This window comes from Podarcis gaigeae (genome assembly GCF_964106915.1).
Source record: "Podarcis gaigeae genome assembly, chromosome: 10".
NCBI classification, from domain to species: Eukaryota; Metazoa; Chordata; class Lepidosauria; order Squamata; family Lacertidae; genus Podarcis; species Podarcis gaigeae.
Window position 1 is genome coordinate 44,730,225 of NC_139686.1, and position 24,888 is coordinate 44,755,112.

General features: G+C 44.7%; 1 protein-coding gene and 2 long non-coding RNA genes across 8 annotated transcripts in view; 2 read left to right on the forward strand and 1 right to left on the reverse strand.

The window, feature by feature from the left end:
* RAP1B (RAP1B, member of RAS oncogene family) overlaps positions 1-10,151 on the reverse strand; it is a 27,277-nt gene extending 17,126 nt beyond the window's left edge. The window contains exon 1 of one of the 6 annotated variants that reach the window (XM_083699533.1): positions 10,068-10,151. The gene's annotated coding sequence lies outside the window, so the exon portion shown is untranslated. Of the gene's footprint in view, positions 1-8,348; positions 8,610-8,785; positions 9,108-10,067 lie in introns of those variants that run through there. The other 5 variants (XM_083699535.1, XM_083699530.1, XM_083699531.1 and 2 more) reach the window with 5 other exon arrangements.
* Positions 9,751-13,327, forward strand: LOC310825705. Its single transcript, XR_014555464.1, has 4 exons — positions 9,751-9,776; positions 11,425-11,501; positions 12,928-13,026; positions 13,274-13,327. It is a non-coding gene; the product is annotated as an uncharacterized lncRNA (long non-coding RNA).
* Positions 13,328-18,027: 4,700 nt separating this feature from the next.
* On the forward strand, positions 18,028-19,779 carry LOC310825723. The gene is made up of 2 exons (XR_014555486.1): positions 18,028-18,088; positions 19,479-19,779. It is a non-coding gene; the product is annotated as an uncharacterized lncRNA (long non-coding RNA).
* The last annotated feature ends 5,109 nt before the right edge of the window (positions 19,780-24,888 follow it).

Below are 24,888 nucleotides of genomic sequence, written 5' to 3' on the forward strand. Positions count from 1 at the left end.
TTTGAAAAAAGTGGATCGTTTGCTAATATGGGTCTTTTTTACTAGACAAAGTGAGCAGGCTTAGTATTATCTGGTGAAACAAATAAGTTCTAGCTCCTAGATGCAGCAAGCTACATCATTTAATTGCCACTTCCAGCTTGTGATATTGATTCCCTGCTGTGCAAAAAAGCCTTTGTGATGGATTCCCTTGATGTGAATGGCCTTTATTGACATTAGATGATGCTCTGTCCAATTCAGGAACTCTGATGCTATCCTGTTGTGACTGAAGTATTTTGTTCTTTTACGCAGAACAATCAGATTTCACATTACTACCAAGCACTAGGAACGCCCCCCTTCAACCATGAGCTAATGAGCTTTCCCAGAAAACATGCTCCCTCTTCTTCATTTGATTATTTATATTGGTCCAATAGTAAGTGTGTGTCTGCCAACTATCTGACTAACCCTTGAACAAGAAGGCCCAGAAACCACTGCTGTGTTTAGTAAACAGCACATACATTCAAAAACTTTTGTTTCAGAACTAGCTTATGGATAAGTTTATTTACTGGGCTACATCAAAGTTTACTGCATGTAGACTATCACATAGTGCACTATTTTTAGCCACCTCTACTCAGATAACATTTTGCTTTGTGTCAACTTTAGAGAGAAAGCAACCATAAAGCAATTGCATAACAATACCACACAGAGCCTATTAGTTAAGTTTTAAGGTGTTCATGGAAATTCATTTTAATTTCCAACAAAAACAATCCTATAAAATAGTTACATAAACCACTGATCATACCGCATGACACCCATATTTAATTTTTTGAGGGACACATATATCATTTTAAGTCTCTGGGATATCAATTATTGTCCATTTTTGAGACAAATAGCGCAATACAGAAGTCAACTGGCATGTTTTTATGAACACTATCAGTGATGTTTCTTGCACATTTCCTGGATGAGGTTTTCAAAAGCGTCAAAGCAAATATAGTCATTCAAAAATTAGTATTAATTAATTAATTACCTTCCAATAACAGAAGCATCATTAACATAGATGTTCACAGTCAGAAGTAGAAGTTGAACTATATGGGTCAACAAAATTTAGCTGACTATGTAGCCAGCCAAAATTTATTCTCACTATAACCCTGAGAGAGTTCTGCTGGTGTAAAATCCTTTTGCGTTATTTTGAGTAATTCCCTTCTCCCCCTGAAGCCCTGTACAATATACATCCCATTGTTCAGGGCTCCCTGATCCAAACCCTCTGGACAGAGTTTTGGGGGACCAAGGGGCTTCAGGGGAAGGAAGGGAAGAGGAAGATTAGATCTTTACACCACAGATAAATATGCTACTGACTCTGGGCCTGCACTCTTCCACTAGGGCCTCCCCAAGTTCCTGGAGATTGTTTCCCAATCCCACCTCCCAGCAGCGAGAAAAGGTGAAGAGAAAGATCAGTTGCACAACCTGATATCCACTCATGCAGTCTCTGGGTACAACCCTTAAAGCAGAGATATGCATTAAATATGACCCTAAGTGTGCATTGTTCCACCAAAATATGTCACCTGAAGAGGGCAAGCATCTGATAACTCAGTTGGTTAGAATGTGGTGCTGGTAATGCCAAGGTTGCAGGTTTGATCCCCCATAAGGGACAGCTGCACAGTCCTGTATTGCAGGGGGTTGGACTAGATGATCATCAGGGTCCCTTCCAACTCTATGATTTCACTATCTATGATTAAAAATCAAGAATTTTTAATTCAAAAACTTTATACCCATGTTGCTACATCTACTCTAGGTGTTGTCTCCACCAATTTCAGAGCATCCAATAACTGTTCTATCACTCGGTCCTATATTGACTTCAAAACTGTGGACTCTTCAATGTGGCATTCCTCGGGGTTCAATTTTATTCCCAATGCTGTTTAACGTCTACATGAAACCAGTGAGTGAGGTTATTCAGTTTTGGAGTAAATTGTCAGCAATATGCCGATTATTACACACAGCTCTACTTCTCTTTTACATCTGTAGGTGTGACAGTGGATGTACTTCAGTAACAAAGACAAACCAATTACAGTGAAAGGAAGAGGTCACTGCCTAGTAGCCCCCCTGGATTATCAGGTGAATTTAAGACCAGGAGTTAACAGGATGACACAAAGCAGTTCCATATAGGGCAACCCATTTAAACTCCTCAGCTGGAGAAGCCCTCCTTATAAAGGAAAATCACTCCATGCATATTTGCATATAAAATAAGCTGCATGTATATGATGAAGTATGTAGATTGATTTATAGAGTTCAGCAGCTCTTAAATTCACACAGAAATAATCATGCTTGCCCTGCATACTAGCCTCGGCCCAGTATTCAAAAACTTTATACCCACCCCCATCGTTCAGCCCAGACTCTGAGGTCCAGCGCCAAGGGCCTTCTGGCGGTTCCTTCACTGCAAGAAGGAAAGTTACAGGGAACCAGGTACCCGCCCTGTGGAATGCCCTCCTATCAGATGTCAAGGAAATCAACAACTACCTGACTGTTAGAAAACATCTGAAGGCAGCCCTGTTTAGGGAAGTTTTAATGACTGATGTTTTAATGTATTTTGAATATTTTGTTGGAAGCTGCCAAGAGTGGCTGGGGAAACGCAGCCAGATGGGTGGGGTATAAATTATTATTAATATTATTATTATTGCCATAGAACTCAATACTACCCAACTACCTTGTTTATTTCTACTATCCTTCAACTATTTTAGTCTCCCTCCCACCTAATCTACACCCTTCAATCAAGTCTTTCTGCTCCCAACATTCCAGTTTCTTTAAATATTATGTCCTGTGTTGTCCTCCTACCTTCAACACATTGCCCCTACAAGTTATGCTCTCTTCATTAGACTTTCTGTAACTCCTATTGCTGGATACTAAATTTTTCTCATTTCCTTGGGATAGGCTATCAGTAGTCAACAACCATTTAAGACAAAAGAAAATGCCTCCACCCTGTGTGAGTTATCCATTCTTAATTTTAAAAGCCTGATAAAGGTAGTGGTGAGAACCAAAGTGTGTTCTCAGTAGCCACTACTTTAGAGGGCAGACACTTCTTACACACCATTCTGATTCACAAACCGGTCAAATATATTCAATTATGAAAGCTGAGTAAGTCCTGCAAATTTGCACATTTATTTGAGCTATGGAATTTGTCTCTGGGAAGTCTGTTCTTTGATGAACAAAGAGGCAAGGCTTTGAAAACTTAAAGAATTTGAAATCTGCGCTACAATTGCTGTTCAAAAATTTTAAGAAACACCAACATAAGAAAGCCTGCACATCCACTGTTGACCTTATAAGGTGCTCACCCTGTCTACTGCCCCAATCAAGACCATGTCCACAAATGTTCACAAGACAATTCACCATCACCTAAGAATCATTAGTATGTGATAGCAGTAACTTTTTTCCCTTTATTTCCCCCAAAAAAACCTAGGTGCGTCCTATGGGACGGAGCGTCCTATGGGACGAAAAATACGGTGCATACCGCCCAATGGATTGGGTGGTTTACTTTGAATTAGAATATTTGCAAAGAATGGCAAAATGTGGAGGTAATGAACTCCACATTAATGTCAAAGAGGAAATGGGGGAAACTGCATTAAGAGGATGAATAAGGGGGAAATGTAAACTGCCATGTAAACTCATGGTTGGCTTGAAAACCACGTTGGAATGATAGGATATAAAATTTGACAAATATAATTGAGACCTGGTAAGCTAACCACCTTTTTTCTTGATATTAATATTCCATTAGCCAAGACTGGCACAGTTTAGTTGTTGCAATAATAAAAACCAGAGGACTATTTAATTAATCATTCACATTTATAGAGTCCTTACTCAATATTATAGTTATAATTCATTATAATGTTATGGTTAACAATGAAATTAATTTGATTTTGTAATTAACCAAAGTATTAAGTAGCATCTTTGCAGATGCATCTACTTTCTTCTTATAAAGTTAATGTTTTAAAAACATTCTGACCAGTCATTTGAAAACTTTTTCTATTGGTCCACCAATAAATAAAGAAAACTTTAAAAAGGCCAAAACCTTCTGATTATGATGTATGGAAAGGTCCTCCTTTCTTTTAGATGTGTCTTCCTTTGAACAGCTACATGCAGCCTTCTGTCAGTTTACTGATTTCTGACAAGGAAGAAAACTCCACTGTTCTCTGACCGCAGACTCACCAAGAATTTAGAAGTCTGCTATCTTAATAAACTTCCGCTAGTTTTATAAATTAGAACTGTTTTAAGTATTCTGTATCACAGAGATTATTGGAGGTTTCAATAAACGTTTTCACCTATAAACTGTGAATACATTTATTTAGGCAGCAATATTTATCAATTGATGGCAGCATGAACACGCTTCTTCACAATTATTTTTACTACCTAACTTTGTTCAATGCATGTTACCTAAACAACCACCTAACTGCCATTTCTATCACATTAATCAAAGTACAGTCATACCTCGGGTTGAATATGCTTCATGTTGAGCGTGTTCGAGTTGCGCTCCGCGGCAACCTGGAAGTAATGGAGCGCGTTACTTCCGGGTTTCGCCGCTCGCACATGTGTAAATGCTCAAAATGATGTCACGCGCATGCACAGAAGTGGCGAAAAGCGACGCCTGTGTGCAAAGATGTGCCGTCGCTAGTTATGTTTGCTTCTGGATGCAAATGGGGCTCCGGAACGGATCCCATTCATATCCAGAGGTACCACTGTACTAAAGATGCCTTACTGCCACCAAAAGGCCTTTCTTTAGGAAAGCTGATTTCTCTTAAGCTGAATTTTCAAGAGTTCACCATCTGAAAACAATATTTGGAACCACATGCTAAGCACAGCCACTATTATATAAACTATCCATCACTTTGCCTCCAACATAGGCGCCAACACCATCTCTTCAACTTATCAATTGTCAGGAGTTATTTGATACCATTTAGATTACAGTATTTTTTTCTATCTTCCATGTTTTAGAATTAAAAATACAAGTTGAAACTGCTTCAATGCCATGCAGCCAAACACAACTTCTATGAATGTGCATATGTGTGTAAAGGGGGCAAATGTATGGGAGACCTTTCTCTGTGTAGAGACCAGGTGCTGAAATGAACTGGTGTTAAGGCACAAACTAGATAGGGATGGTCATATTTGTTTATTCAAGTGTATACCTTTTTAAAAAAATTTCTCTAGGCTAACTCACTTTCAATATTGAAGTTCAAATGGGAGAACACTGACCAATCATGGACGGGGGAGGAAGAATCAGCTCTCCTCAACCTCTTGCCTCTTTCAATGAGAAAATTAGCCACCACTGCCAACTTTATATGTAAACAGGGAAGACATGTGAATAAAAATAGGCAACTACTCTCACATGCAATTTGGTCCTGTTGCATTTAATTGGTTCTGAAGCCCAACTGATAAGTTATATTTCAATGTCTTGCACAATTGGTCCTTTATGTAATTTCATGTTCTTCGCCTTGTTTTACAAAACTCAAGTTCAAGTCATTTCTTAAGGTTGTTTCTTCTTGTTTGTTTTCTAATCATTCTTCGGATTCTTTTTCCACAAGTGCAAATACAACTATACAAAAATTGTCATGATACTGAAACATGTAGCAATTACTTTCATATTGAGCCAGGTAAATCCTTTTACTGTACTAATACAGTCAAACCTCTTCTTATGTCCGCCTCCGCTTGCATCCATTTCGCCCAACGTCCGCAGCAAACCCGGAAGTAACTGGTGGGTTTGCTGCCGTTCACGCCTGCGCAGGAACGGCAACTGCCATTCAGACATGCGCACACAACGGCGCCTCTCCCAGCGACCCATTTTGACCTCTGGAACGGATTATGGTCGCAGGCAGAGGTTCCACTGTACCTGATCAAAGCAAGGAATGCATACTGATGGCAATGGGTTTCAACTGGCTAAACTAGTCTGCAAACTCCCACATCTAGTTCAACACTAAACTAAAGCAGTACATGTTCTGCTTCTAGAAGTCAACCAATAAAGCTTCATACATCTAGATAACATACTAGATGTATGGCTTCAATTCTAGTATTTTTCTCTGTGACTTGAAGGAACTTCCATTCACAGAACTTCAGCACACAGAACGAGTCCTTCCAAGAGTAATTGTACTTTCTTTCCATGAATAGAACTCCTGTTAACAGAGTAAGAGCTTAAGATGCAAGTCTATGTTTACAACGAAGCATTAATTTTGAAGATGAACTAGTATTGCGCAAAGTCTGCTATTTTATTAGGAAGAATAAAACAAACTTCCCATATTGGAATATTTGCTGCATATGAAGATTCAAATATTTTCTCAAGGAAAAATTGAGAATACTGGATCTTATGGAATCCCAAGTATTTATAGAAAACCAGTATTCAAATCGACGTAACTGAAGAAAATTGGTGAAAAAATATTTCACAAGCCACTATGCTAGCCATTCTAAACCCATGACCCGTCAATATATTTTTTGGGGGGGAGGTTATCAAGGAAAAATAAAATTCACATTAGCAGTTCCACTGCTATAGTTGGTGAAGTTGTTCATTGCACTCTTATACTTAAATTGTGATTTAAAGTTGTGTCCTCCCAAATTCTCATGGCTCATTAAGGATTATTGTTCACATTTACAACAATATTCTGCTGGCTTAACTGAAAGTAACAAAAGTAAAGCAGAAACAGAAGGGTCTTCCGCTGCTTCTGCTAAACTTCCAGGTGTTGTTTGATAAGTCCTTAAGGGGAAGAAGTTTCCATATTTTTGGAGTAGTCAAAAAATTATCTATATATCTTTGCCACTCAAGAAAGAAGAGCAGGGCTGCTCTTGATAGAACAGGCTCTTGTTTGGATAAAGGGAATAAGAAAGTATTTGATTATAAAACTATTAAGGGCTTTATAGAACAAAAGTAACATATAGAAGTATGCCCAGAAAAGTGCAAAAAGCCAGTGCATGAGATTTATGCCACTGACACATCCCATTGAGAGATAAATTTCCAAAGCCTCACCATTCTGAGCAAGTTGAAGCATTCTAAACAAATCTTCATCTAATCTTCATCTATAATCTTGCAAGAAGCAACTATAGTAGTCAAACTACAAAAGTATCAAAGCCTGAAATATTAGATTTAATGTCCGAGGCGGATAAAATTGGTGAAAAACATTTCCAGGCACACCTGTATCCTTTCTGAACATGGTGCTAGTTTCAAGAGCACCTCAAGGCCACTCTCCACCTCCAATGAAATCATGGGGTTTGACAATCATTTTAGGCTCATTTGGATTTAGTTTCTTAGACAGGAAGTTACTCTCAGATACTGATATAGGACACATCAACTAGAAACTGTACAGCCATTCAGCACAGCACAAGAAAGTGAAGAGAGTCTGTGCGTTAGGCAGAGATGCCACTAAAACCCAGAACAGTTAAGAAACATGGCCACCTCCTGTGGCATATTGGGTCAAGTGTATCTGGTTATTAACCAAAAGGTTAGTGCTTGGAGCCCACTCAGAGACAGCTATGGGTAGGAATCCAACATTGCAGGTGTTGGACTAGATGACCCTTGGGGTGTCTTCTCACTCTACAATTCTATGATTTATTAGAAAGAGGTGGTGGATAGCACTGACTTCCATTTTGTGAAGTTAACTTCACTGTGCCAAGCTGGAACTGCTCTAGTTCCTCTTAACCTGACGCCTTAAGCCTATTTTAATGAAAATTAACACCCACTGACTTTAGTGCAGTTGCACTGCATTGAAGTCCAAGACATCAGATATCTCATACTTGCTAGAAATACCACAAGGGGGGGGGGGGGTAGTAGTACAGTACAGGGTGGATCCCCACACCCACCCTCAATTTCGCTCTCCAATTTGTCTGGCTTTCTGTAACGGGGGCAAATCTGCAATCAATGCAGCACTCCCCCGTCAACTCTTTCCGAGAGGTCCCCCCCCCCCAAAATATATATATATATATATATATATATGCATGCAAATGTGAGTTCAGAAGAACAGGGCCCGGATCTCAATTCAGATTCGGCCCGATTTGACGCCGAATCTCCCTTACGCGGAGTCTGACCCCGCGTTCAAATGCCGCTCGTTCTTTTCTTCTTCTTTTTTTAGGGGGATGCGAACAGATTCTGGCAAGAGGCTGGAAAGCGGAAGAGGCCTATCTCCGCCTGGGAAGCGGCCGCCCTGCTTCCCCGCTGGGGCGGAGAATGGAAACAGTGAGCCGCTCCGACCCAGCCGGACTAGGCGGGGCGGCGGCTTCCAGCAGAGGCCGACGCCACGGGAGTCCGGCGGAGTTTCTTCCCGGCTACAAGCAGGGCGGGTGTGGGGGGGGGGTGACTGCTGCTGCTGCTGCTGCTGCTGCCGCCGCCGCCGCCCTCTCCTCCTTACCGGCAGGTCCCAACTGCGGGCGGCCTCGCCAAAGGGGCTCCAACTTTCCCCTTCCGCTCTAACTTCTCCTGGGGAGGCGGCCATAAGGAAGCGACGGGGTGGGGGGGGAGGGAAGAGAGAGCTGAGGCAAGAGGAGCCCGGCTTCCCCACCCCCCTTACCGAGGAGGGGAGCGGCCGGGCTCGGTTCCGCCTCCGCCATGTTCTCTCTCAGGAGCCTTGTCCCGCCTGCAGAGCGGAGCCGCCGCCGCCTCCCCCCCCCCCGGGAACACACATCCCGGCTCGCCCTCGCCGACGCCCCCCACCCCCACCCCGCTCGTGTCAGGCACTAACCGCCAACGTCCCCTCACGCGTTCGGCGCCGGGCCCACTTCCCCTTCGTACGTCGTCGTCCTCCACCCCCCCCCCGCCGTCACTCCCGTTGCCGCCGCCGTCTCTTACCTACCGGACGGCGCTGCCGCTCCCCGCGTCCGTCGCCGCCTCCCTGGCCGAGCCCTCGGAGTCCTCCCCGCCCGTGCGCGCGCGCACACACCACACACACACACACCCGCGCGCGCGCAGAGACTCCCTCCCTCCTCGCTGCCTCTTGCCTGGGCGAGGCTTGGAGCCGCCGCCGTGACGCTGCACGCCTGAGCCTCACTCTGGCTGCTTCCCTTCTTGCTCGGTCCGGCGGTGATGAGGGAAGGGAGGGGAGGGGAGGGGGGAATGACCTCTCTGCTCCGCACCCAGCGCGCACGCGCGGCCGGCCGGCTCAGTCCTGAAGACACTGCAGCCTTCCCCCACCCCCCGCACCGCCTTACTTCCTTTCTCTTCTCCGCCTCTCTTCTCTCCCGCCCCACGACACACGCACACACATGCCGTCCCGCAACCTTACGCAGGGCCCCCATCCTGCCGCAGCTCCAGCAAGCAGCCCCCAGAGAGAGAGAGAGAGAGAGAGAAGCCGTCGCCTGCAAACGCATGGAGAAGAAGCGAGCGAGCAGCACCCCATTGCCAAGGCGCTATAGTTAGCGGGGAGGTGGGGGGGGGGGACAGAACCTGGTGTGCAAGGGAGAAGTGCGGCTGGAGGGCATGGAAGGGAGAGCAGGTTCGATCGCGCCACGTTTTCGGGCAGCGAAGGAGGGTTCTGTAAGGAGAACGCCGGTATTCTAAACATCCTTACTAGGAAGCCTCATGGAACCCAGTGCGGGGATCAGTTCCGAAGGGACATGTTTAGGACCACCGGATTGTTGCATCTTCAGTGGCCACTCCGTTCGAGACTCTTGCTAAATGATCGCGATGTAGAACGCCGGGCAGTTTTTCATGCTTAGGAAAGCCATGCTCCTTTCGCGTCCCCGCCCAGTTTCCCCTTCTGGGATGACATTCCTCATCTACAGACTCCCCAAGGGGCAGCTCTTCACGGAACTGTTGGTCAGGCATCCATCTCAAAGCCGGTGTGGGAAAAGGACTGCTTTATGTTGTGAAATAATTCTGTGCAGAGTTAGGTATTGAAACGGAGTAGGGAGGCACGCCTAACTGGACCACGAATTCAGAATAAGTCATGAACACTTAACAGCACAGCCCTAAGGATGTTGCTAAATCCTGCTGTGTCCAGTGGGACATACTGCCTGGGAAAGCATGCATAAGATTCCAACTTAAGGTCCCGTTGAAAGCAAAAGGGACTTGGGCTTCAATCCTGTTCACACTTAAAGGGGGGGGGAGCACTGCAGATTTCAGCTGGACTTACTTCTGGGTAGACATGCACAGGAGGTCTCCTTGTTCTTCTGGTTTGAATGGGATGTTCGTCACACCACTCACTTTAGGGGGATTGGGAGCACACTGTTGTGCAAAACTGGCAGGAAATTGTAGTGACAGTGACACTCCCAGGAAAGGGAGTGGGTGTGGTGGCAAAGGAAAGGCAGGCAGTTGCTGACATCAAATACAGAAAAGAAGAAAAGCTGCATTTCCCTAAAGTGGCTCTCTTATCTTTTGTTGTTTATATATGATATTTTTACAGCCTGATCTTAATCAGTTGACAAAGCAATGAAATCTACTTATCTGCAAACTTGGTTAGGATACGGCTACAAATATACTGTACAAACTGATTGACATTTGTCACTAGTTTTATCTTAACCAAATACTCTGTGGCGTAAGAATAATATAATCAACATATTCAGAAGCTGAGACAGGTCCCAAGTTACCCAGAATGCCCATGGCTATGGACTTCTGCTCAAAATGCTCAGATGATCCTGTACTCTGGCCCATTTTCTTAAGAGAAATCATTTTTCGTAATCCCAGCGGTCTTATCAACATATCATGATCGTACAGTAAAAACTGTACAGAAATTCAGAAATAGTACTTCATCTAAAAGCACATTTTAGTGTTTGAATAGTGGGTGAACATTTAATCCCAACCACTTTTAATCCCATAAAATTCCAAAAAGGCATTTGGCGCATATAAATGATTAGCACCGCCTAAATTCAGTTTACCACATAAAATAAAAGTGCCTCATGATCTACTGAGATATAAAAGAATTCGGCAAAGCAATCCTTACATTATACTGGAATTGGAAGATATGTTGCTACTGGTGGATTATATATATATTTAAATGCACCAGATCTGGGGCTGGCGTAAAGCTACACACATGGCCATGAACTGAAGGGACATAAAGGTATGACATCTCTGCTCCTCCTCAATGCCACCCACATCCAAATTTTTCTTATGGGCCAGCATGACAGTGTCATAACTGGGCCGCTTATTCATTCATTCCACTTATATCCACCTTCCTTCCATCATGTGACTTCCCTTTTAATTCTCAGCATTTCCCATAGACTTTCAGTAGCCCAAACAATACTATCACCAAAAAAAATCTCACTGTAATTTGTGGATTTGAGAGAACACTGGGCAGTAAAGGTTCAGTCTTATGTACCCTTTCCCAGGAGAACACCATTGCTGTTAGTGGGTCTTCTGAGTAGTCATTTAGGTGATTACACCGTAAGGATTTCCATGGACATCCTAATTCAGTATTTACTCCCTTCAATTAAGACTTCAACTTTCGGTGGGTATTGATGAACCATTTTGTTTTATTTTTTACATTTAATCAGGTAATGACCGGGGTGTGGAACATCACTTCTGAGCCTCCAGATGCTGCTTATCTAAGGAACACTGCACCTTTCTCTAGGTGAACACTATAGTAGATTAATAATAATAATTTAAATGCAGGACCTCTTTTCATAGCATGTGTTAATATCATGGCCTTATACTTGGATCTGATCAGCTGTGATGAACGGCTATTTTCTCCTGTTTATGTAGTGACAAACGACAATCATTTGATAATTCATACATACGTAAGGTAAAGGGACCCCTGACCTTTAGGTCCAGTTGTGGCCGACTCTGGGGTTGTGGCGCTCATCTCGCTTTATTGGCCAAGGGAGCCGGCGTACAGCTTCCGGGTCATGTGGCCAGCATGACTAAGCTGCTTCTGGCAAACCAGAGCAGCGCACGGAAACGCCGTTTACCTTTCCGCCAGAGCGGTACCTTTTTATCTACTTGCACTTTGACGTGCTTTCGAACTGCTAGGTTGGCAGGAGCAGGGACCGAGCAACGGGAGCTCACCCCATCATGGGGATTCGAACCACTGACCTTCTGATTGGCAAGTCCTAGGCTCTGTGGTTTAACCCACAGCGCCACCCACATCCCTCTAATACTTACGTAGCCTTACACTAAAAAATTTATAGCTTCTACCACATACTCAAAATCACTTAGATGCAGTGCTGGGCCCACTTAAAGCCAATGAGCTGATCAGTGCTGTAAACCCCATTGGTTGCACTAAGACGTTCTTGATGTTGAACTCCCTAGCGTGGCCAATCCCACCGGGTCTCTGTGTTGGTGCTCATTGGTGCCCTGCTTGCCAAGAGAGTGCTTGAACTTCCGGTTGTTGCTTTGCAGACACATGTCCACACCTGATACCACATAATGTCCAGCGTGGGGCAGGTGGGCATGGAACGGGATAAATGGCGCAATGGCCAAATTAGGATCCCTACTGGGCCTAGTTAGGTTTGTGGACCAGAGATCCCCCTCTGCTGGTTTAAAGGCACAAGACTCCTGCCAGAAGAAACATATAGCATGAGATTATGATATTGACGTCTGGTGATGCTTGGCCGTTAATAGGCAGTAGTGATTAAATGTATCCATGTTATGTTATCTTGTGAATGTGTCATCATTTGCTTCAGACACCATTTGTGGTTTATGGACACTCAAGAAATTTAATCTAATGGCTGCTGTGTTCCCCTCGCCTTACAAATGACAGTGACTATCAATGGCTTTCTAAAGTATTTACACAATTTGATGAAACCACAATAGTTAAATGTCAATATGTGCAGAAGGCTTAATAGGCAAGATGTATTGCCTATTACTTCTCTGTATGAAGTTCACCCATAGACTGTAGAGGACATTTATTTATAACCCAGAGTGGGTTAGCTCATGCCATAGCTCCCCGTGGTACTGATAATGATATAGGAGAAGCTGGTTTAATGAAAAGATGTTCCCAAAATCAAGTTTGGGAAGGTGTTTAAAAACAAACAATTGCTGTATATTCCTGGATTTAGAGAGGAAAGGAAGTTTAATTAAACTGCCCTATCAAGAAGAACTGTAATGATGAAGCATGATTAAAGTGATGTGGCAGTAACTGCAAACAGAACAGGAAGGTGAGTAGGATTGTAGAAATGTACTTTTAAAGATCGCTTGCCTAAGACAGTCTATTTATTGCACCGTTTAGATGGCTCAGTACTGCTATTCTGAAAATTAAAAGTGAAAAATTAGATTTAGTTTGGGAACTGGGGGTGTTTTAAAATATATTTCCCCCCATGGTATTGTAGAGCATTGTATTCTCTGTATGCATTTCTTGGAGCCTCAGTATATTAGATTTCTTTCTTTCTTTCTTTACCGGTTTAGAAAATATACTGAAACAGAAGTCAAAGAGTGGAACAAAGAGAAAGAAAATGGAAGTTAATTATTGTCTCTCATGTGTAGGGCAGCTGCTTTGGTGGGGGCAATTTGCTTCAGCAAAGCCTACCAGAAATACCTTCTCTGGGTTCCCCAGTTTGCCAGTCTCCTCCCCAGACACACCAAGAGCAGGGCCTTCTCATGCAATTTCTTTCCCATCCAAACTTTCACCAGTTCATGGCACCTGCTATGTAGGGGTTCAGCTTAAATTTTTTGGCTGTCATCCAGCTCATGACTGTTTGCAGACATAGGTCGAGTGCCTGCCCAGCTTCACCTGGTTAAGATGATAGGGAGAAATGGATGATGTTCGCCTGCTGGTGACACCTCACCCCAAATTCCCCGAGGACCTCTCTCAGTGGTTTCATAGAAATATTAAAAAGCGCGTGGGGCAGAACCATCCGCCGTGAAGCCAAGTGGACTCCCTCCACACTCCCATACCACTTCTCTCTGGAACCAGCCCCATAGGTAGAAGTGGAACCATTGTAATTCTGGGACTCCTACTTCCAATCCACTAGGCAGTGGTTCTCAGCCTGTGGGTCTCCAGATGTTGTTGGACTACAACTCCCATCATCCCTGAGCTCTGGCCTTGCTAGCTAGGGGTGATGGGAGTTGTAGTTCAACAACATCTGGGGACCCACAGGTTGAGAAAGCCTGCACTAGAGATTCAATGGCAGTCGTTCTCAAACCCTTTGCAGTGTGGGAACCTTTTACTTTAAACAAAACTCGGTCGAACCTTTGCAGTAATTTTTCCCCCCAACTTTTTTTTATAAAAAAGCAGCAATGCTGAGACTTTGAAAAATGGAGCTTTCATTGCCCTGATCTCATCTAATGGGAGCAGTTTCTACCACTCCTCCTCATCTAGCCAGTCCCTGACACATGTTCTGGATTAGTTGTAGTTTCCGTGTCACCTTTAAAGGTCTTGGGTTACCAAATTGGTCCCTTGCTACTAAATGTTGGAGACCCCTGGTCTACACTAACCACAGTACTCCAGGATTTCAGACAGCTCAACCTGGAGATGAAAAGGGACGTGGGTGGCGCTGTGGGCTAAACCACAGAGCCTAGGAATTGCTGATCAGAAAGTCGGTGGTTCGAATCCCCGCGACAGAGTGAGTTCCTGTTGTTCGGTCCCTGCTCCTGCGCACCTAGCAGTTCGAAAGCACGTCAAAGTGCAAGTAGATAAATAGGTACCGCTCCAGAGGGAAGGTAAACAGCGTTTCTGTGCGCTGCTCTGGTTCGCCAGAAGTGGCTTAGTCATGCTGGCCACATGACCCGGAAGCTGTACGCCGGCTCCCTTGGCCAATAAAGCGAGATGAGCACCGCAACCCCAGAGTCAGCCACGACTGGACCTAATGGTCAGGGGTCCCTTTACCTTTACCTTTAACCTGGAGATGCAAGTGATTTTATATGGGACCTTTTCCAAAGTGTTTGTTCCCCTTCTTTGTATGGCCCAAGCAGTTCGCATATGGAGTCCAGGGTTAATTGTTTCTGGTGCACCCCTTCAGTGCCTCCAGATGGCTCTCTGCCAGCAATGGAGCCAAATTAATATATCAATCATAGCAAGATTGTGGTGCTGCTATCCTAGGAAAAGAAGCTCACTCCAGTTGTTTTAAATAATCAATATGATAGGGATCTAAAAGTCTTCTTTAAAAACAGTGAAGCCAAGCAGCTTCTTTTTTATCTTGTAAATGCCACTCAAAATATGTATCAAGTTACCCAGGATTGTTAGGGTAAGCAGAATATAACAAAAGAGACTGGCAAGAGTTCTACTGCAGCAAGCTTTATTGTGCAAAGCCCAGTCTATTATTCTCAGATCATGTAGATGAATTTCTGACACAAAGCTGATGTGCCAGCCTGGCTGGATGAAGACAAAACTGGCTCTTTTTTTTTTATTTAATAGGACCAAAGAACCTGGGATAACATTTCATGCACATCGATACCTTGAGGAAAAATATTGAACAATCTATTCATTCCAGACAGTTGCATGGAGGGGCACTTCGCAAACCCAAAGCATTAGCTCATCTGCATTATTGCACATCATAGCTCAGAAGTAGTATTTTATTAGCGGATGGCCATAAACAGCATTGTATAACAACCTGACTCTTGGCAAATAAAATGGGAACTGTTTGTCCCTCGCTCCTTTGAATCATCCCCACACAGTTCTTTTCATTTGTGGCATAAGCTGGTGGTACTGATTAAAATCAGTCGCATCCATTTCAGCAAAATAGCAGACTCCTGCCACCCTTTCCCGAGTGATGGGGATTTCATACTAGCTGTTCCTAGTTTGGAGGAAAGAGCACCTTTGGTGTCAAAATGTCAAAATCTGTCTCTTTATGAAGGTTTAGTGACAAGGCTACAGCTACCACGAGACAACCTCCGAGCGTCACACTTCCCAAAGTGAATTGTGTGAGTTACCAGTGAATCTGAGGGTTTTCAACAGTTTCGAATGCGAGAATCCCAGAAGTCTTCAGATTGCACCCGTCATTCCTGCAACTACAGTTCCTGTCTTCTGATACGGGGTGTTATGTACTGAAGTTCTCACTCTGGGCCAGCAGGGGGATACTGTAGATAGTTTTCACTCAGGTCCACATATGCAAATAAAGGATCGAAAGTGACGTTCAGTGATTGGATAGTTACAGAAAATGGTTACTGTTGCGTTCTAGTGGAGCTCTATATAAGCAGGCTGGCTGAACCCTTCAGTTCAGTTCTGTTCTGGCCTGTGAATAAACAAGAGCTGTTTGAAGAATCGCTGGAGGACACCAACGACCTGGCTCTACTTATGATTAGGGCGGCATCAGGAACCCAGGCAGCACCCCGCAATTTGTGCCTCATCCATCTAAATACACTCTAGAACACCCAGTTAACCGGAACATGTTGCCCAGCCTGCCTCAAAACTACTCATTTTCAAATTACATAGGAACATAGGAAGCGGAGTCAAACCATTGGCCATCTAGCTCAGTGTAGTTTACACTGACTGCCAACAGCTCTCTGGGATTCAGGCAGGGTTCTTCACTCCCAGTGCCCCCTCACCCCGTAGATTACAAGGATTGAACCTGGGACCTTCTGCATGCAAAGCAGGTGTTCTACCAGAGAGCTGTAGCCCTTCCCTGGCTTAATAATAAGTGGAATCCCCACTATGCAGTGCTTTCTTTCTGGAAAAAAAGATGGGGGAACTCACCACGAAGTTTGTTTCTTTATTGTGGTCCCAGTTGCAGTGCCACACCCACCCACCCTGGGCAGTGGCTAAATGTAAGATGTGATTAATAAACTCAAGCCGACAGTGATCTGGATTAAAAAATGGCCACGGCTTTATTGATTACAGATATAGGTGGATTTTTGGCTCAGGCATTGGGTGTATATCCATTCTGGGTCTGCCCCTCCCCCCCCCAACACCCGGCCAACAACAAGAACAAAAAGAATTACCGGTATTTGATTTTTAAAAGTTTTTAAAAGGTTCACCCAAGTTGCTGCTCAAAAAAAAAACTTCTGCCACTACGCATGCCTAAATGACATATTGAAAACTTACAGCAGATGTGAAAATGCAAAACTATAATCAGGAAAGATATAAGAAGATAAAAAGAGGAAGATCAAACAGGAAAATTAACAGGAAGGCAATTCTCATTATACCTAATCTTAGATGGTACGTGAAAGGGTGCATTTTATCAAGTGAATAGTTGTGGGCATTTAATATGAATAACATGCACACAACTTTTTATACCCCCTCCCTTTAAACCATTTTCTCTCTCTCTCTCTCTCTCTCTCTCTCTCTCCCCCCCCCCCCCGTGTGTGTGTGTGAGAGAGAGACAGAGAGAGACAGAGAGAGACAGAGACTCTGGTATGGCAACTGGCAGTGCGATGAAAATTTGTTTAATGCACATAGTTCATTTGAAATAGCTAAAATGCTTGATTGATTTAATTATTTACCCAGCTTGGCTTGAGAAGTAATCTACACAGAGCTCAGGTACACTAAAGTGGTATAAATGGAAGTTTTAGAAATTAAAAAGAGGGGATGTGGAGAAAGGTACTACTGGTGAATTTTTTTTATCTTATACCAGACAGTTGGAAATAACTAGGTTGGAATAAAGAGAAGCTAGAGTGTCTGATATAGAACCAGATTTTAATATTCAGAAATTTAGGAATTAACTGATTCCAGACTTTAATGTGGGCTTAGGTTTTTAAAAAAGGAAACAAAAAGTAGCCTCATTACTCCTCTGTACAAGGGGATATATTTCCATGGCAGCAACCCCGAAATTCCATAGCAACATTAATCTGGTTATTTGCCAGAAAGCCCATTTTACAAGGTAAGTAGAAACCTCAACTTTCACTCCTGCCCTTCAATGAAACAGCAGTAAAAACTAAAACTCCCTGTGGAAATTCTCACTTCTGTAAGATGAAGGGGTGAATGATCATTTTACAATAATGGTCATGCTACAAGTGGTGATGGACAAGTGGCAATGGGCAAACAGGATCACATGTGGCCTTGTAGGGAGAAGGCCACAATTAGTGTGTGCATCCACACTAGTTCATCCTTCAAACCATGATCCCTGAGGTCAGCTACTTCAGCCAGAGCCCAGGTTCACCTGGTCCGTGAATCCAACGCTGTGAGGCAAGGGTGCAGGTCCACATTATCTTGGACAGACCCTTCTGGGGGCTGATGGGTGATGCCAAAGTAGATGGATCAATGGATGTAACTGTTACCTTTGTACAGCAGGCTAAGATGCAGCCGTAGGAACGCCAGAAGTTTCTACATCTACCCACCTCTCTCTGGTCAGTCAGGCAAGAGCCATTATTACAGTTAAAGGCATATCCCATCTAGACAGCCCTGTTCAGGGAAGTTTTTAATGTGTGACATTTTAATGTATTTCTAATCTTTGTTGGAAGCTGCCCAGAGTGGCTGGGAAAGGCCAGCCAGATGGGCGGGGTACAAATAATAAATTATTATTATTATTATTATTATTACACAAAAGCATTCAAGGAGGGCATGAGGGAGGGCCAGCGAGGGGTTGGGGGGATGGGATCTAGAGAGATCCCAGAGGGCCACATAGAAAGGCTAGGAGGCCCCATTTGGCTCCCAGCCCTTGAGGTTCCCCACCCTTGCTGTAAACTTTGAAACAGTCCTGGCCAACTGTTGTTTTTGCTACTGCCTTGCTATCTGGTCCAACCACATTTCCCGCCCCCCTCTCAGGAGAAAGTGTGATATTGCACGCTTTGCTATGCATAAGACCATGCAGCATAGACTTGTTCTCTTTGGGGCTTTGTCCTTTTCTTTAATATTAAATTTTTTTTAGAAAGTATTTCATTTATAAAGAAATAAAGTGATACAAAGGGGGGAATGGGGAGAAAGTGAGGGGGGGGGAAGCAAAGATGTGTATAAGAAAGATAGGGGGGAAAAACAAGATACAAAAATCCAATGCAATATACTCCCATACATTCTTATGTAAACTGATATAGTGTTATTATCCTAATACATATGTAGATGTTAACAGCCTACTACATTCTGTATAAACTCATTCCAAATGTTGTCATATTTGTCAAAACAAAGACTGCATCTATAAGCAATCCGTTTATAAGTTGCAAGTGTTGTCTTATTGTCGGTCCATTGATTGAAAGGTATCATTTGTTTCTTCTTTGGGGCTTTGTCCTTGACAACCTGTTCTGCACTCGCCTTGAAAATGACAACATAAATATGGGGGGAAAGGTAAAGTACTGACCCAAATGCCATGTCTTTCAATAATACATGGAGATTATGCTCCATTTGCGCCGGAAATAGGAACACAACAGGTTCTAGGGGCTCTGGCTTCTTGCATCTTGCTTGAGCTCTTACTTTAGCAGAGAATGAGGAGGGGGGCGCACATCCATAAACTGTGAACTGCAGAGCATGCAGGGTGCTGGGAGTGATAAATGAAGCGGGTCACACCTCTCATAAGTACTGTCTGTGGCTGTCTGCAGCGTCTGACAAGCAATATGGCCTCAGTTGGCAGCCAGTACTTTTTTCAAGGTTAGGTGTTTGCTGTTAGTAGATGGGATTTTGGAACCTTTGAAACCCTGAAGTGTTCAGAGGAAGATGCACATTCAAACGACCGGCTCAGTAAAAGAATGCAATCGCCACAGAGACGTCAGAACAGCCCTATCTCAACTAGAATGCTGTTTTCCACAGTGACCAACCATTTGCCTCTGAGAAACCCACAAGCAGGACTTGAAAGCAGTAGCTACCATCTCCTGCTGTTTCTCCCATGCTGTCTCTGATCCTGGATGAAATATGCAGCCAACAACATCATTATGACTAATTCAGCAACGTATTGGTTCAGGTCCTGTGGCAAGCAGGGAAGAGCTGACCCAACTTCCACCATAACCTCTGTATGTGAAACAGCCAGCAAAGATTTTATGGTTCCATTTACCATATTTCTTTATCACACACCACCTTGAGAAATGAAGAAATAAATGACGTTGCATTCCGAGTTGACGTGTCGCCTTGCCATCATTGCAAAAGAGATGGCTCACATGTTCAAGTAACTGAATACTAAGTAGTGAAAAGTGGATTGAAATGCCTAGATAGGTGAACAGCGAGTCCTAAGATTATATGCAGGATTTCTTGGTTAGTGCAAAACCCTGGAACTTTGCTCCAAAGTCAGAATATTTCAGATATATTTCCTGCAATATTTATAACCCAGCCACCTAAGTGTTCGCATAGTATAACGAATGTAATAAACTCTGATGTAAACTATAACCGAGACAGAGGAACAGAGTTACGGTTGCCATGGGAACCCTAATACTGAAGACACTGTAAGCACCAAGTTATATTTGAAGTATAATTTAATAGTTTGAATTACTTGGAAAGTGATATGGAATGTTAATAGCTGGAATATCAGATATGGCATTTGTAATGTTACTGCCAATTATAGCCATACATACTGTTTTAGTTCTTGGAGGTGTAAATATAGAAAGTTGTCCAGAACTTTAGTAGAAAAAAAGAGAGAGTTAATAATCCTGATCAAGGGAGGGCAATCTGTTCATGGTGGAGACGATGGAGCTTTTCCCACCAATTGTTTGGTTCCAGAGATGGGGAGCCTGACGGCCCTCCATATGTCCTTCATCCCTGATAATGCTGGCTGAGTCTGACCCTTCCTTTGCTAAAGGTCAGATCATGATTGTTCATCCTTCAAACCATAATCCCTGAGGTCAGCTACTTCAGCCAGAGCCCAGTTGTGTTGGAGGTGAGACCTAGGGGTTGGGGCTTGATGTTTGACATGCAGAAGATACTGACCAAGCAAGGACAAAACTGGGGCGATGATTAAGGTAAAGGTAAAGGGACCCCTGACCATTAGGTCCAGTCATGACCGACTCTGGGGTTGCGGCGCTCATCTCGCTTTATTGGCCGAGGGAGCCAGCGTACAGCTTCCAGGTCATGTGGCCAGCATGCCTAAGCCGCTTCTGGCAAACCAGAGCAGCGCATGGAAACGCTGTTTACCTTCCTACCGGAGTGGTACCTATTTATCTACTTGTACTTTGACGTGCTTTCGAACTGCTAGGTTAGCAGGAGCAGGGACCGAGCAATGGGAGCTCACCCCGTCGCGGGGATTTGAACTGCCGACCTTCTGATCAGCAAGTCCTAGACTCTGTGGTTTAACCCACAGCGCCACTTAGGCAATGAATTTATTAATTAAATTTACATGTGCAAAAGCATATTTCTGAACCAAGCACCATGTTTTATTTGTTTTATGTGTTGCAATAGATGTCAGCAAGGGCTTTTTATCAGCCAGAACTCACCAGAACTGGCACCTCTCAGGTGGATCGCATGGCCATTAAAAGAGAACAAGGGAGGCATTCATGGTGAGTTCTGTCACCCCTTTTTAAAGAAAAAATAACTCTGGTGTCTGCTTAGAAGAGGCATTCCTCCTGCACGTGAAAGAAGAGAAACTCCCCTTTAAGATGATTTTGGCTTTTCATGTTATGCCTACTGCAATTCAGGTCTATTGTATCCTGTCAGCACTATTATTTGTTCTTCGTGTTACAGAAGCCCAACAGGCCTCAGCTATAAGTTGGGCATACACGCCTCCAGAGGGCGTCATATAAATATTTTAATATAATATTTTTAACATCATAATATTATTTATAACTAAATATGAGGCTTACTACTTTGTGAGCGTGCGTAGGATTGTACCTTATGTCACCCTCAATTTTTCACAAACCCGAGTTTTTTAGCTCAGTTGGGAAAATAAAAAAATAATGAGTGGGGCTTGCTGTAAAAGGTTGCCATAAGGAATACTCCTGTTCAGCGTTCTAGCCAGCCAGCCAGCCAGCCACCACCTCTTCTGGGATACCTCATTCCCTTTCCTCTCTGCCTCAGTTTCCTTGTCCACACTTCCAGGGCCATCTTAAGTATATCAGGCGCCGTGGTGCAAAGAACCCTCTGACACACACACCCCGTCTCCCAGAGTTGCCGACCTTTTTTAGGGAAGACAGTGCTGCCGGCGACGTGCCCAGCTGGAGGAGGTGGGCTCCTCCGGCAGGGAAGAGGTGGAGGCTGGACATGGCAGCTCCCAACTCAGCTGGCCACTTCATACTGTGGTGGCCACAGCAAGCGGAGGCTCTGGGCGCGGCGCTGCTTCGGTGTGGCATGGTGGAGGCGGGTGTGGGCGGCGAGCTGATGCCAGGAGGTGCCACATCCAGCCTCCGCCTCTTCCCTGGTGCCCTCCAGAACTTGGCACCCTGGCGCCCTGCGCCACTAGCCTCTATGGGTAAGACGCCCCTGCACACTGCCAGTTCTTCAACATTCCATGCCTGCTGAGCAAGCTAAGTTCTTATTGGACTGTTTGGATTCTCCCCCACCCCTGCAAAAAAACTGTACAGTGGTACCTCGGGTTACATACACTTCAGGTTACATACACTTCAGGTTACAGACTCTGCTAACCCAGAAATAGTACCTCGGGTTAAGAACTTTGCTTCAGGATGAGAACAGGAATTGTGCTCCGGCAGTGCGGCAGCAGCAGGAGGCCCCATTAGCTAAAGTGGTACCTCAGGTTAAGAACAGTTTCAGGTTAAGAACGGACCTCTGGAACGAATTAAGTACTTAATTCGTTCAGGAGGTCCGTTCTTAACCCGAGGTACCACTGTATATTTTTTTGCATTGTTGCAAACTTGTGGGTTTCCCTGAGCCAGCTGATACCTTCTTCTTTTGTGTAGGTGATGATGTTTTGGCTACAGAAGCTCTCACAGTGCTGCATTTGTCAAGGAACATTTGTCATTAGTTGCTTTCCTCGTTTTTACTTGTGAAGCAGCAAGAGTAATATAGAAGGGGGCAGATCGTGTGGCACATGAGGATCCAGAGCAAACGAGAAACATGCCTAATCACACCAGGGTTATGCACTCATTGGGGAAACTGATAAGTATTCACAAAGCATATGCGACATGTAGTTTGACCATTAGAAACAACACGTTCGCGAGATGTCCCTTGTGCAGTGGGAGACGCAGAGATGTTTGGATGCCAGATCTGCTGGACCGCTGCAACAAGTGTACATCACTGCACTGCAATAATCCATCAAGACACCCGGAACATTGAGAAGCAACTCAGGGTGATGCAATTGTGCACCGTGTAGTCAGTTTCCAAAACACAGGTGACAGATCCCATAATTTTGCGGGCCTGGATTGGTTCCTTTCAGGAGCTCATGTTTCCTGCAGCTCCTAAATGATGTAGGGAGGGATTTTGCTTGAGTCGGAAAGTACCTTGCAATAAAGAGATAAGAGCGTTGTGCTGTAAGCATGGCAAAAATGTACAGTCAGGTAGTGAGAGAAAATGGCATTTAGACAAGCCCCTCAGCAGCTGTTGATAGAATCTGGCCAGCCACTTGTTTTATGACTCGTGAAATCATCCACAATTGTCTCTCTTCCCCTATCTCCTGCTTATCTTAAGAGGAGTAGCAGCTAACTGAAAAGCACTTTGAGATGTTCTGCATCCTGATGGGGGGAAATTGAATGAAAGATGAAATAAATACGGAAGTGGAAGTGTGTGCACACGCGTGCTGGATAATGGTTAAACTATCAGAAAGCTGGAACGGTTCTTGGTCTTATTCCCTCCTTGTGGCTACTGATGCTTGAGAATGAATATTTAGTCTGAACCACTTGAACTCTCATTTCGTAGTGCTCTAATATCACAACTCCTTTTGCATACATTCAGGGCCAAACTACTTGTGATACTGAAGGTGTCTTCGTATCCAAAACGCAAATTGCATCAACTTGGGTGGGGTGTGTGGGGTTGACATTTAAGCGGATAAGAGCATGTGCTGAGAATGTAACTCCTCCCCTGCTGTAGTCCAAATTTAAAAATGGCTTCTTGGAAGCTGTTATTTGCATTGGTGGCGGGAGAGGATATATCCCATTGACACAGATGGAGGGTCCCCCCCCCAATGCAAATAGCAGCTTCTGAGAAGTTGTTTTTCATGGGGACCATGGCAAGGGAGGAAAGGGTTAAATTTTCCACAGCTGCTGTGATGCACCAATGGGGAAATTTTCTCCCCATACAAGGTTTAGAGGAGGTACCGTATTTTTCGCTCTATTGGATGCACCGGACCATAGGACGCACCAGACCATAGGAGGGGGAGAATAGGGGAAATTTTTTTTTATTGTTCTCCCCCTCAAAAACAAGGTGCGTTCAAGGTGCGTTCAAGAGCAGGCCTTGTCGCTGCCCCCCCGAGCTTGTAGGGCTGGCGGTGGGGGGAAGTGCTGCTTTCCCCCACCGCCAGCCTCAAAGATCCCTGAAGCCTTTGGAGTGCAGCTGCATTCCAAGGGCTTGAGGCTTCGGGGGACATCCTTTGTAGCCTTCACCCTGCCGCCCTGTGGAGGCTTTGCCAGTGGCGTAGCGTGGGTTGTCAGCACCCGGGGCAAGGCAAGTAATTTGCGCCCCCTAACCCGTGGATTTGCGCCCCCTAACCCTAACCCCCAGATGTTGCGCCCGGTGCGGCCGGCCCCCCCTGCACCCCCACACTACGCCACTGGGCTTTGTGCAGCCACCCTGAAGCTGGAACAGCAAGACGGAGGGCTGCGCAGCGCCCCGTCTCGCTGTTTTGGCTTCGGGGACAGCAGGCTGCTATCCGCAAGCCTTGGGAGCCCGGCGGGAACTCCCGCCGGGCTCCACAGGCAGAGAGCTGCCCGAAGCCCGGGGTGCACAGCGCCGTGCTACCGGGCTTCGGGTTGCAGGCAGCTGTCTGCAAGCCTACGGAGCCCGGCGGGTATTACCGCCGGGCTCCGCAGGCTTGCGGATAGCTTCCTGAAGCCTGGAATGCGAGAGGGGTAAGTGCGCACCAACCCCTCTCGCTCTCCAGGCTTCAGCGAAAGCCTGCATTCGCTCCATAGGACGCACACACTTTCCCCCTTCATTTTTGGAGGGGAAAAAGTGCGTCCTATAGAGCGAAAAATACAGTATTTTCTTCTGGAACCACAATAGAGGGAGGAAGGTTTAAAATCCTGCTCGAAGCATGCTGTGATCCCATTAATTCTCAGTCTCCTCCACTGCTTCAATTTGCATTTCTAAAAAGCTGCCTGTTACATTAGTGAAGGTAACATACAAAAAA